General features: G+C 39.8%; 1 protein-coding gene across 1 annotated transcript in view; it reads left to right on the plus strand.

Moving 5' to 3' along the window:
* Nucleotides 1-12,541, plus strand: part of SYN2 (synapsin II) — a 169,533-nt gene that overhangs the window by 104,727 nt on the left and 52,265 nt on the right. The window lies entirely within an intron of this gene.

Below are 12,541 nucleotides of genomic sequence, written 5' to 3' on the forward strand. Positions count from 1 at the left end.
GCTAAACTTTTATTTAAGCACTTCATGTAAAATGCCCTTTCCACATCTCCTGTTGAAGTTCTACTGTTTAACTCCTAGGCTATCAGAGCCTGAAAAAGAAAGAAGCCATGTGGTAAAATCCCCTCCTTTACAAATAAAGAAAATGCAATCCAGATGAATTCCTAAACTACACAAATTAACACAAATACTCACCACTTCTGAGAAATTTTCCCCATTTCACCCTAATCACTATAAATATACTATAGCACAAATAGAAAATCATTATGAAGAGTGCCTGGAATCTTATCTGTTCTAGAGTAATGATATTTTTGAAGTTTAGGTATCCTAACTCTAAAAGAACACGATGAATTTTAAAAGACGTTTTATCATGTAAGGTATGAGAAAAGAAATAAAGGAGTTTAAGAAATGTATATGTCTTAGCTAAAAAGAAATTCTGAAAGCTTTAATTTCAAGAGTTGGAGAGTTATTGAGAAGCTGGTAAAGAAAAGATTTTAAAGATTTTTCTCTTAAAAACCACTACAAGAAAAAAGAAGAGGATTTACATTTCTAATGGGTGATTAGTAGTAAGAAAGATACCAAACTGTATCTATTTTGTGTCAGTATCCATTTTTAAAACTATGTTTTTATTACAAAAGTCGTACTTCTTTGGAGGCATTCATTTTTAAATGGTAATAGAAATTGCCATGCTCAAACATTTTTTAAATTATAAAACTTTAATCTAAAAAATAAAATAGAAAAGCATACATAAAAGTGACTATTTTAGAATATTATTTGTATAATTTTGAGATTTTTTTAATGGGCACTCTTTAAAAATTCTTTTTGAATAAAGAATTCAATAAAAAAAAGGCAGCAGTAATGCAAAGTGGTTAAAAGGATCTGCTCTGTGGTTAAATTGCCTGATTTAAAATCCCAGATCCACCACTTACTAGTTGCATGACCTTCCCTGAGCAAGTTACTTAATCTCTCTGTACCTTAGTTATCTGTAAAATTAGGAGATAATGCTATCTATCTTAGTATGATTGAAGTGAGGATTAATTGAATAAGACATATAAAGCACTTAGCATGGTGACTTATGAGTGCTTACAAAGTATTTAATATTAGCTATTATTAATTTTATTATAGTTGTCAATATAATTCTGGTGCCTGGACTTCAGTATAAATAATCTACTGTACTGTTAACATTTCATTTTTATTCTTCTTTGTGTTAGAGCTGGGTTAGGACTAAAATCTTTTCTTCCCCTACCCTCACCAATGCTTTGTGTAATGCTGGACAAATGGTAGATCCCTAATCTAATGAGTCTTTGTTGAATGAGTAAATGAATGAGAATCATAATATTTTTAATGAGTTGTAGAATGTATTTTATTACAACAGGAATGAATAATAGATTTTTTTTTTCAAAGGAGTGTGTCCAAACACTAATGATAAAATGAACTGGGTTTTCAGGTTAATCAGTTTGGATTGGTTTTTAAAACCACTCTTAGGACTTGCTGAATGCGAGGAGCATTTAAATGGCTCACTAGAGATGGCTAAAAGGAAAGACATTCAATGAGGGGAAGCGAACTGGAGTGGCACCATATATCTTTGCACTTCTGTATTAAGGCTTCTATCCAGATTTTTGTTGAATGAGTAAATGAATAAGAATTATGGGCTAAACTCTGTGTAAGGGAAAGTGTACTGGAGTGAGAAGACATCAACGTTCCCTGGAGTTCCCCCCACATGCCATGGGCCACTTAAAAAAAATTTTTTTAAAAGCCTCAGTTTTTTTCACCTATGAAAATGATAGAAAAGCTTCTAAGATCCAGGTCTCCACTTAGAGCCTTTGTGATTCCATGTTGCTAAACTCAGTTGCATCCGGGAGCCTGTAGCATGTCCCTTCCTGGACAGTGTCAGTTGTCCTTCCAGTTTGCCAAAATGCAGATGTTAATGCCTATTCTGGCAAATAACATCTCCCCCTGAATTGGTGCCAGTTGGAAAATTGTAGAATGGAATGTGCCACCTGGGTTTGGATTTGGAAATCCACAGTGTTGTTGCCTTGAGACCCAAAGATGTTTCTTCTGAGCCATGGTAGTGTGTAGGCTGATAATACCAGCATGACAGTTTACATTTGGACCAAGAAAAGAGGGTCAAGTCTCCTTTGCTAAATGAGAGCAGGATGTGGGTAGAGCTCATTTCTTATTTCCTTCCAGCAATTTGCTGTATGATCTGTGTGCTGATGATGGAGTATCACAAAATGATAAAAATAGATAAAACTCCCTTACACTTCTATAATGCTTAGCTGTTTACATTTGTTATCATACTGGATCTCACAATGGAGATCAGCTCCTCAGTTCCTACTTCCTGTAATATCCACTCAGAGATTTCCGTCTGCTGAATTCCACTATTCTTTGATTTAAAGGAGGGTTACCTTCTTTGCTTTAAGGAGGTGGCATGGTAAAATGGAAAGGGAATGTGGTCTGCTTCTAACTGGCTGCTTGACCTTGAATTAGTCATTTTTCTTCTCTCAGAACCTCAGTTTCCTCATAAGTAAAATAAGTAAAAAGGTCCAAAGCAGAATTTTCTCTCCCAGAAGTCTAACAGAATGTTATGTTGTTGCTAACTTCTCATAATATGATTGTAAGTATAGTACATTTCAATAAAATGTATACATTTTTCAATAACTGGTATGTTGGTTTATACCTAAATTCAACATTAAGATAGAGGATTATCTCAATGCACAGTGGAGTAATTGGCTATATTCCTGTCTGTATTTATAAATGCCCGATCAGCATTGTAACAACAAATCCATTTTGTTGAAACGTCCTCCATTTCACAGGACCCACACAGGCATATTGTTTACCCAGTGAATTTTACAAAAAAATGGAGGAGAAAAGGATCTAAGGTGTGACTCTGTGCTATGCTAGATACTTTACTTACCACATTTATTCATTCAGCAAATGGTACTGAGCACCCAGTGTGTGTCAGGCATTATAATAGAACTAGGCATAGGCTAGAGACAGTGACTACCATGACAGCAAGGTCTCTGCTTTCATGGAACTTACATTTTGGCTGGGGAGATGGATAACAATTAGTCAAGGACATTTCAAAATAGAAATAACGTCTATGAAGATAACATATAGAGAACGACTGGGAGACAAGGGCACTACCTTAGCCCAGGTAGTCAGGGAAAACCTCCCCGAGGAGGAAATTGCTGTTTGAGCTGAGAGTTGGATGTTGAGAAGCAGCAGGACATGGAAGGTCTGGGGGAGAATGTTTCAGGCAGCAAAAGAAAAAGCCACAAAGGTGCAGATAAGTTTAGTGTGTTTGAGGAACATGTTGAAGGCAGAGTCATTTAGTCCCAACAAACTTCAGAAGTAGGTATTATCCTTATTTTATAGATGAAGACGCAAAGTGCTAAAAGAGCCCAAGTTCAGAGAGTAAGTAGAGGACCTGAGACTTAAACCCAGGTTAGTCTGGCGCTAAAACCCATGCTCTTTCCACTGTGCCACTCAGCAGTTGCTTCAAATGCAACATTTGTGAGCTGGCCTGAAAACCCTGTTTCTCTTTAACCTGGCGGGGAAGGTACTCTTTCTTGCTTTTGAGCCAGGAAGCTGAAAAGTGTTGTCAAAGAAAAAATTACAATGGACAATGCTAAACAGGCAGGGATGACTTTATTGAGGGGCTGATATAACACACACACACACACACACACACACACACACACACACACAGAGTAGAATTCAACTCCATGGAAACAAAGAGTAGCCAGCGTCTAAGGGTTGGAGTGGGCTGGTGAAAAAATACCCAAGGATGACAGGGGGGTTGATCCCTGGGAGGGGTGAGGGATTTACTGAGGTTGCAGTTAGGACCACTTTGTTAGGAAGGTTTTCCTTTGTGATAATTAGGCTACCTGGAACCTGTAAGGGACGGTGAGAGAGGAAGAGGGAGATGAGAACTCCTCCTCAGAAGCCTCTTGGGCACCTGGTTAGTGTAAGGGCCAGGCTGAGAGGGAGCTCAGGGCTGGAGTCAGGGAGAAGCCTGTCTAAGGTTTAGTCATGCTAAAGGGAAGCAGAGGCCGTCTTGGTCAGTGTAAATGGCTACTGGTTTTCAGCATTTGATGAGTCTACAGTATTATATACTCCTGTGTGATGCTGTTTTATGTATTGTAGTTTGTGTTCCCTCAAGTTCTAGGTGGGCAAGTGTCCTCTACCAGGAATCAAGCAATAGTCTTTATTAAGGGGTGTCCTTTGTGTCCGGCAGTGATGCCAGGGTGAGTGGTTGGGGAACAGGAAGGAGGTGTATGGCAGTGTATACCCTTGGCAGGCTTCTCTTACAGCAGGGAAGAAGAGACACACACAGAAGTCAGTGGATGGGACAAGGCTGTGCCTATTTAAAGTTCACAAGTGAATGGGGCTTCCAAAGGAAGGAGGAACCACTGCAGGCGGGGGAGCACAGGGGAGATTTCATAAGAGAGGCAGAACTTGTTTTGGACCTTGAAGAAGGTGATTTCTAAGTGAACAAAGGACGGGGGCAATAGAGGTAGTTGGGAACAGTGACTGAATGGTAGATGGAGTAGGACAGGGGTCCTGCATGTGGTTGTGCAGGTTGTTCATTGCACAAGGACATCTGACCAAGGAGACAAGTAGGCACTGAAATCCAGTCCCACATGCCGCTCGCCAAGCCAAATGACCTGGTACAGGGGTGTGTCCTTCCAGAGGAAGGGGTGCCTTTTTTTAAATTCACACAAAGACCCTGCAGAAATCTGGCAGTGGGGAAATAGTGGGAGTTACGTTTGAAAGAGAAGAGTGGGCCAGATCACAGAGGACGTTTCCTTGTATCTAGACTGCAACAAAAGGACGGTAACTTGCAGCTTTGGCAGTATGGCGATTGTGGGTGTGATTTGTGACCTTACACTGGAGGTAAACCTGAGCTCAGTCAATGCTAGGAACCCTGTTATATGGCATAAAATAACTCCACGTATTTTGAAAATCGTATTTGCCTGATGTTTCTCCAAAGCAAACTTTATAACTGACCTACTTTGTTTCAATATCAAATCAGCTTGATTTAATTTTATAAGCTGGTCATGGAAAGAGAATCTGTCCCATGACTCCAAAGCATTCTGTTCTGTAGCTTCATTATAATTACAGACAAATGCATCTAATCTTCCAATCATGTGTTCTCCTGAGTTACAGGATTCTTTAGTTTTTCCTTCTGTATTTGATAATCTTGTTATCTTGTGATACTGCATCATTTAATTATTCCCCTAAAATAGAGATTTTCAGAAAAATTGATTTGCTGTTCCCAGCTGGACTCACAGCTGTGGTGTTTACTCAGAAATTAGTTATTTTCAGAGCTTTGGGATTGCTGTTTTTCTTAAGGGGTTTCATCTACCACTTCAGGCTGTTGAAGCCCCCCTGCAGATCACCCCTAATGGAATTTCATAAACTCTGGAGAAGGATAAGTGATACCTTTCCCAAGTATAAGTGAGAGGCATACTCAGTTCTTCGAATCCAGGACACTAGTATCAAAATGAGCACAGTTCTCTGATATTTAAGCTCCAAGCATCTAACTGTATTCAACTCAATAATTCTATAATCATTTCCTGAGCATCTATTATGTATCAAACAGTAGGATAGACATTGGGAATACAAAGATGAATAGAGTTTATAGGTCTCTAAACTGGATCATCAGAAGAGCTGGAATTTAATTTTACTAGCTCTGCCATTTACCAGCTGCCACCTTTAAGCAAGTCACAATCTATCTGGGCCTCATTTTCCTGTAAGACCAATAACATGGAGAAACTGTTCCTTCCTGTAAGGGCTGAAATATTTTGAGGATTAATTTGGGTTATCTGAGGATGAGTGGTCCTGTATGAAGTCAGTGGTCCCTCTCCCACTTCCTCTCACACCCTTGCCCTCTTTCGATTTTTACATTTACAGACCAAAGAAGATGCCTGCTTTTAGCTTCTCCTAAAATCAGAGCCTTTTCATTTTGTTCTTTGTTTTCTCTGGACCATTTCTACTTTTGTCATGACATTTGAATTTAGATGAGTGGACCTGATACCCTGTTTCACAAATACAAAAAGTCCTACGGCTTATGCAAGATGAGGCTTGAGAAGACTGAGAGATCTCTATGCTGGGTTGTTCCAATAAACTTTCTGATGATAACCAGCGTTTTTTAACCATTCTCTCTCTTGATCTTTCTGGTTTTTTTTTTTGTCTGACAGTTCACAGCTTTGCTGTTTTCAGGGAACAGTTTTCTGTAATTCTAGGTTCCTTTACTGGATTATAGTTGAGCACTGCAGTTCATGATCCTCTGATAAGATTTTTTTCCCTGAATGTGTTTCCTTACACTTACTCACATTACAACTCATCGGCCGCTTTTCTGCCCACCTCCACATCTTCTTTCAGTTTGTCCCTAATCAGCTTGTCATTTTAATCCCTGGAAGAGCTGAATGCCATCTGCAAACTTGGCAATTTCCCCATGCACTCTCTTCCAGATCATTTATATGAGTGTTAACTATGACACCATGCAGTTTGCTCTCTAAGAAGTGCTTTAGTTGCTGAGCATTTGATTTAACAACTTAATCATTGAATTAATAATATCAAATACCAATCACAAAACTTTACCTTTATCCAGAAAAGTGTCTACTTCTTCTTTGTTTCTTATTCCTAAACCAGTTCTCTGTAACAGAAATTTCTCCATATACTGAAAGAAAATATTATGATTTGTGAATTCGGTAACAAGGCCACATTTGAGTTAAGAATCCCTTCACCAATGCGAGGCCCCATCTGACTATTTTAGCTCTCTGTTTTAGAATCTTTACACTGGGTGTCCTATACCACCCTCTATCACTTCATCATATCCTATTTTTTTATTGTCACTGTCTTTCCCAGCTTAAGTTCTAAATTCCCAGATCTAATCAATCAAGTGATTGAGTTGACAGCCCAGATCTTTGTAATGGTTTTTGGTTTGCCAAATACCAGTAAAATAGCCAATCCTGAAGTCTAGTTACTGCATCAGTTTCTGAAATGATCTCCTTGAGCCTTGGTTTGCTCCTTCCAGCCGCCTCCACAATCCAGCAAAATGGCCTTTCAGATTTTAGGTACATTTGACCATGTCACTTCTCTGCTCGAAATCTTTCATGTAACGTATACTACAGAATTGTACATTTGAAAATGATTAAAATGGGAAATTTTATGTTCTATGTATGTTACCACAATGAAATAAAAAAAAATTAAAAAGTCATTACCAGTTAGAGATGATACATGAATATTTACAGGAGAAATGGCATGATGTTTGGGATTTGCTTTGAAACACTCCAGCAATTATGCCAACAACAAAAACAGCAAGGGTAATAGATGGAACAAGATTGACAAAGTGTTACTTTATTGAGGGTAAAATTTTCCATAATAAAAGGCTTGAAGAAATCTTGTGGAGACCAGCTATTCAGCCCAAGCCTCAGCCTGACATGCAAAGCCCTCTGCCCACCTGCCTTGTTCCCGGGAGCCTCAGCTCCCACAGTTCCACCAACACCCAACATGTACCTTTTCCTCTAGTCCCTGGACCATGGCAGTACCCTGAATGCTCAGCTCACTCAAGCCCCTGTGCCTTTGCACTCACCCTTCAATTCTGCTTCCTTCTTATGTGGCAAATTCCTACTCATTCTCTAAGACTCAACTCAGTCTCTGGGACTCCTTCCTGGATTTCTCCAGGCAGAGAGAACTGCTCTCTCCTTTGGATTCCCATAGTGCCCTGTTCACTCTTTGGTTGCAGCTTATACCCTGCATTAGTCTTTTATTTATGTTTCTGTCTCCGCACTAACCTGTGAGCTCCTTGAAGGAAGAGGAAACTTACGTCTTTCTGTGCTATAGGAAACGTTGTTGTTGTTACCTTGTGTATGTATCTTTAAATATTTTACTTTTTTTTTTTTAAGAAGAAGACTGAAAAGTGAGAATGTGGATCCTAGTTAGAAATCTTAGAGTTGAAAGGTACCCTAGCAATTAACCATACAGATATCGGTTTCCTTTTGTAGGTGTGTTCTTCTGAACTTGGCAACTACTAATGCTTTTTTTTACATCCCTAGCACTCACTATTGGGGGTGCTCAGTAGATTTTTGCTGAATTGACTGGCAAACCATGGCCTTTCTTTCTGCAGGTTGCAAAAAGCCAGCTATCCAGCTTGACTGTGTATGGTTGCATACTTTCAGAAAAGACACTTGATCTCCTGGCATGGTTTGTCAGAGCTGCAAATAAGCACCTGGAGGAATATCCTTTGCCAGGGGAGTCTGTGGCCATTTTGCTGGTTCAAGGGTGGCAGAGCTGGGACTACAATGAATCTGCAATACACATCTTGCCAGTGGGTGGCGGTAGGCGCCCACAAACTCTCCAAGACAGGCAGGCCTGATTTTTACCCTTGAAGGGTAAGGTAAGCAACAGGAATCTCCTATATCTAGTTTATTTTCTAACTTCTTGAAGCCTTGAGCTGCTTGGCCGGAAGTTCAAGTCTGAATTAGGATCAGTGAGAGCCAGAATCTAAGCACCTTCCCAAAGATGTATGTCTACATTAGTAGTAGACATTTACTAGGTGCTGAACTGATTTCTGGAGCTCCCAGAAGGTCTTCTCTCTAAATGCCTTCTGGAGCCTGCAAATGCAGTGTTAATGTTTTCATCTTCTAGTTTGACGTTTTGATCCTTGTACAAATCTCAGTCACCTAGGGAGGATTTACACTCCAGGCTGTTTGCAAGACAATAAATGTGATACAAGTTCACAAGAGGAAGAAACCACATTGGCTATGGTAATAGTAAAACAGCATAATACCTGGCACATACATGGGTGTTGCATTTTGCTGGCAATACTTTATATTTGTATAGCATTTCAGTTTTCAAAACACTTTCATATCAATTATTCCTACCTGATTTCATCAGGTCTTCACAACAACCAGTGAGCAGTTATTTAATGAATTCAAATACATAAAACACTTAGAATAGTGTGTTTAGGGCTTAGTGAGTGTTCACTATTATTAAAATTATTATTGGCCCTATTTTGTACATCAGGAAACTGAGGCCAGAGAGGTAGTTACATGCCCAGAGTCACACAGCTGAGATGTGGTAGAACTAGGCCTGAACTCAGCTACCCTGGCTCTTATTTCTGGAACTCTTTCTCCATTATCCCATAAATAAAAGAGGGACATACTTATGCAGGGCTTGCCTGGGAGGAGCCAGGTTTTCAAGTGGCATTAGCAGAGAAGTCTCCGACATAGTTGCTCTCAGCCTGACAATCACAAGCCCTAGAGGGCAAGTGGATGGGAATTGATGAAAGTATTCATTGCCTTGACTAAGAAGAGTTAACTCTGGAGGCTTCTGGTCATGTTTGCAATTGGGGAGATGGTTCATTACCTGGTGGATCAAGGAAGCTGAAAGCCATTAAACTCACATAGATCCTCAGCTGCTAGGCTTGTTAAGAAAATGTTACAATAGGGGGAAATTGACAAAACAGGCATCATAGATATTTTTAGTCTGTGCTTCAAGAATGTATAACTTGGGTTCTGTTTAGGAGTGAACACGGGATGGATTGAGATTGATTTGACAAGACTGCCAATCAGAAAGTCTTTACTGAGCACCTTCTCTGTGCCCAGTTTATGCAAAGGTCTGTGGGGGGAAATAAGGGAGGTGAAGTAACTTTTCCAAACTTTTGGACACTGGTGAGAGTGGTATAATAATTTTCTTGGGTAAGGGGCAGTTAGGCAGTTACCAAGAAAAACTGTCGCTCTGTTACCTTGGGTCAGTAATTCTGCAGTGAACTATTTATCCTATGGCTTTATTCTTACATGTCAACCAGTATAGCATTTTGTAATAACAAACAAACAAGCAAAAAACTAGAAATCTAAATGTTCAACAACAACAAAAAAAAATGGTTAAATTATTTCATACCTTTAAAATAGAATTTCATACAACTATTGAAAAGATAAAGGTCCCTCAGTATATGCTGAAAGCATATCAATAAGATGTATTTTTAAGTGCAGAAGAACAAAGTTCAAAAAAGAAGAATTTATGTAGCATGATGCCATTTGGATGTATATGTTTGGAGCATATATGTATGCAGATATACCCAAACATCTTTCCCCCACTGGAAGGGTATGCCTGAAACTGAGAATGTGGATTATGTGTGATGAGAGAAGGATGGGGAAGAAGAAACTTTTATTTTGTTCATGTTATTCCTGAATGTACTTTTGAAGATCATTTGATTGATTACTCTAACCATATGACATACTTTTTAAACATTTTGAGCTGCTTGCCTAAGGTCATTCTGCCAGGAAAGGGTAGAAATCAGATTTAAACCACCAACTGATTCCAGAACATACTCTGGATTCTAGCACATTGCCTCCTACCAGTGTTCTCTTATTATTTAGAAGTACTTTTGTTACTTGCTTTTAAGTTACAAAATTTTTCATGAAAATACCTGGAACCAAAATGTCCAAGGGCCAGGAGCTGTGAGGAGGTGCTCATTCTCCAGAAGAGGGCTCTGTGCCCCATTTGCTTGTCATCTTGGCTCCTTTTCCACAAGATTGAGGCTCAGCCAAGAGAGTTCAGTGACCTGGGACCAGGAAACACAGACTAAGATTTCCAACGGGACAAATTACCTTAAGGAAAAGGCATTAGAATAATTGGAGAGATGCGGATGGGGGGAGGCATGAAAACAGTTTCATTAGCCAACTTGGTCAATGGGCAGATGCAGGAGGTGGCAGATAAACCCAGCCAGAATCTATAAATATACTTGAATACCACTGTTCAAAGGCCACAAAATAAAATGGGTGAATTAGAAAACTTGGCAGCATGTTAGCACCTGATATCAACTCTTATTTCTAGGTTTAACTCCTATGAACTTTTCTGTGATTTGGGCATCTCATTTAACTGATTTGTGTTTCAGTTTCCCCATCAGTCAAATGGGGAGAGCTATTGGTCCTGGCTACTCCACAGAGTTGTGAGGATAAATAAGGCAAGGAATGTGCTTTGAAAATGCAAGGCATCGTACAGAATGAGAGGTTAAATGTCTATGAGTCTTGCCTCACAAGGGAAAGCTATTTTGAGTCAGTAAGATGAGAGAAAGCATCAGAAAATCATTGCTGATGAGAAGGTAGACACGCCACATGAAAGAAAGAGTCTGACTTGGAATCTCTAGGCAAAGATTCATGGGGCTGAGAGAGCTCCATGGATCATTTACTGTAGCTCCGCCTTTTTATAGTAGTGGACAGTGACCTACAGAGCCCCAGATCTATAGATCAGTGATAATGCCGTGTATAGAATCCTTTATTTAAACCCGTATATAAAACAAAATAGTAGTCAAAGAGATGGGATACCCTGCCCCATAGGCCTGCCTGAGCCATGAATGTTGATCAGGGTCCCAGAAGCAAGCTGAGCAAGCTTAGTAAGGAACTGGGGCAAAGGTGGGGAGATGGATTTCAGTGATCCAACTCCAGGATGGCTGAGTGCCTCTGAGGAGCAATTCAAGGGTGGCCAGGGACTTGGATAGGACAAATGACAACTTCCTAGAACCGGCTGTTCCAGAACCCAGAGAGGAAAGGAAATAGCCTGGCCTCGTCTTAGGTAGTTGACAGGAACCAGGGTAGGAAGTATTTGTAGCTTACTGCTTAAAGTGTCATTAAGTCCCATTTGGGCGGAAGAGGGAAAATGGAGAGGAAAAAAAATGCAACCAAAAACACATGATGAGTCAGTTTTAGTAGCAGTGGGAGTGGGGATGGAGGGAATGAATCAGCAGAGGGAGACAGCACTGTGCAACGTGAAGGGCACTGGACTCAGAATCCTACAGACTTGGATGTGCATACTGGCTCTGTCACTGACTTGCCATGTGACCTTGAATACGGCATTAGAATGTAGACTCTTCTGAATCTTGCTTTCCTCATCTCTAAAGTGAAGACCCTTCTTCCTATATCATAAGTTGTTATAAGGATTAAATGAGATGTTCTTGAAGGCAGCTAGCACACAAATCCAGAATATGATCCCCAATAAATATTGGTGTATTCCTTTATTTTGGGGAGGGACCTCCAAAAAGCCTCCAGCAAAACGTGCCAATTTGAAAATTTAAGCACTGGAAAAGCCAAAGCCTGACCTGGCTAACAGGTGTGGTGTGGAAGGACCCTTTTTACAAATGAAGAACCAGCCTAAATGAGCAGATAAGAAAATATAGTGGGGGCAGGTTAGGGGCAAAGTAGGAATGTATATAAATATAAACATAAACATAGTCCACTTACAAAGCAAGTTTCCTCTAGATCCATGACAAAATAGGAAAATAAGAAGTACCATATTAACTCAGCTTGACTTATTTTCTTGACTGCTCAGAAACACAGAATAAGTTTTGTGTTCAATTGTAGTAGCTTTCCTCAGTCACTGCACCCCCCTCCCCAATCCTTTTTTTCCCCTGGCATAATGATTTCCTTCTCATTCACTTTTTGTTGGTTATATTGGCTTTTTAAATTACAGATTGCCTCAAATCCTTCTCAGAAGTTGGATACGAAGAGGTAAAGTAATAGTGTTTTTAAAAACT

This window comes from Choloepus didactylus, chromosome 1, assembly GCF_015220235.1.
Source record: "Choloepus didactylus isolate mChoDid1 chromosome 1, mChoDid1.pri, whole genome shotgun sequence".
In the NCBI taxonomy this organism is placed as follows: Eukaryota; Metazoa; Chordata; class Mammalia; order Pilosa; family Megalonychidae; genus Choloepus; species Choloepus didactylus.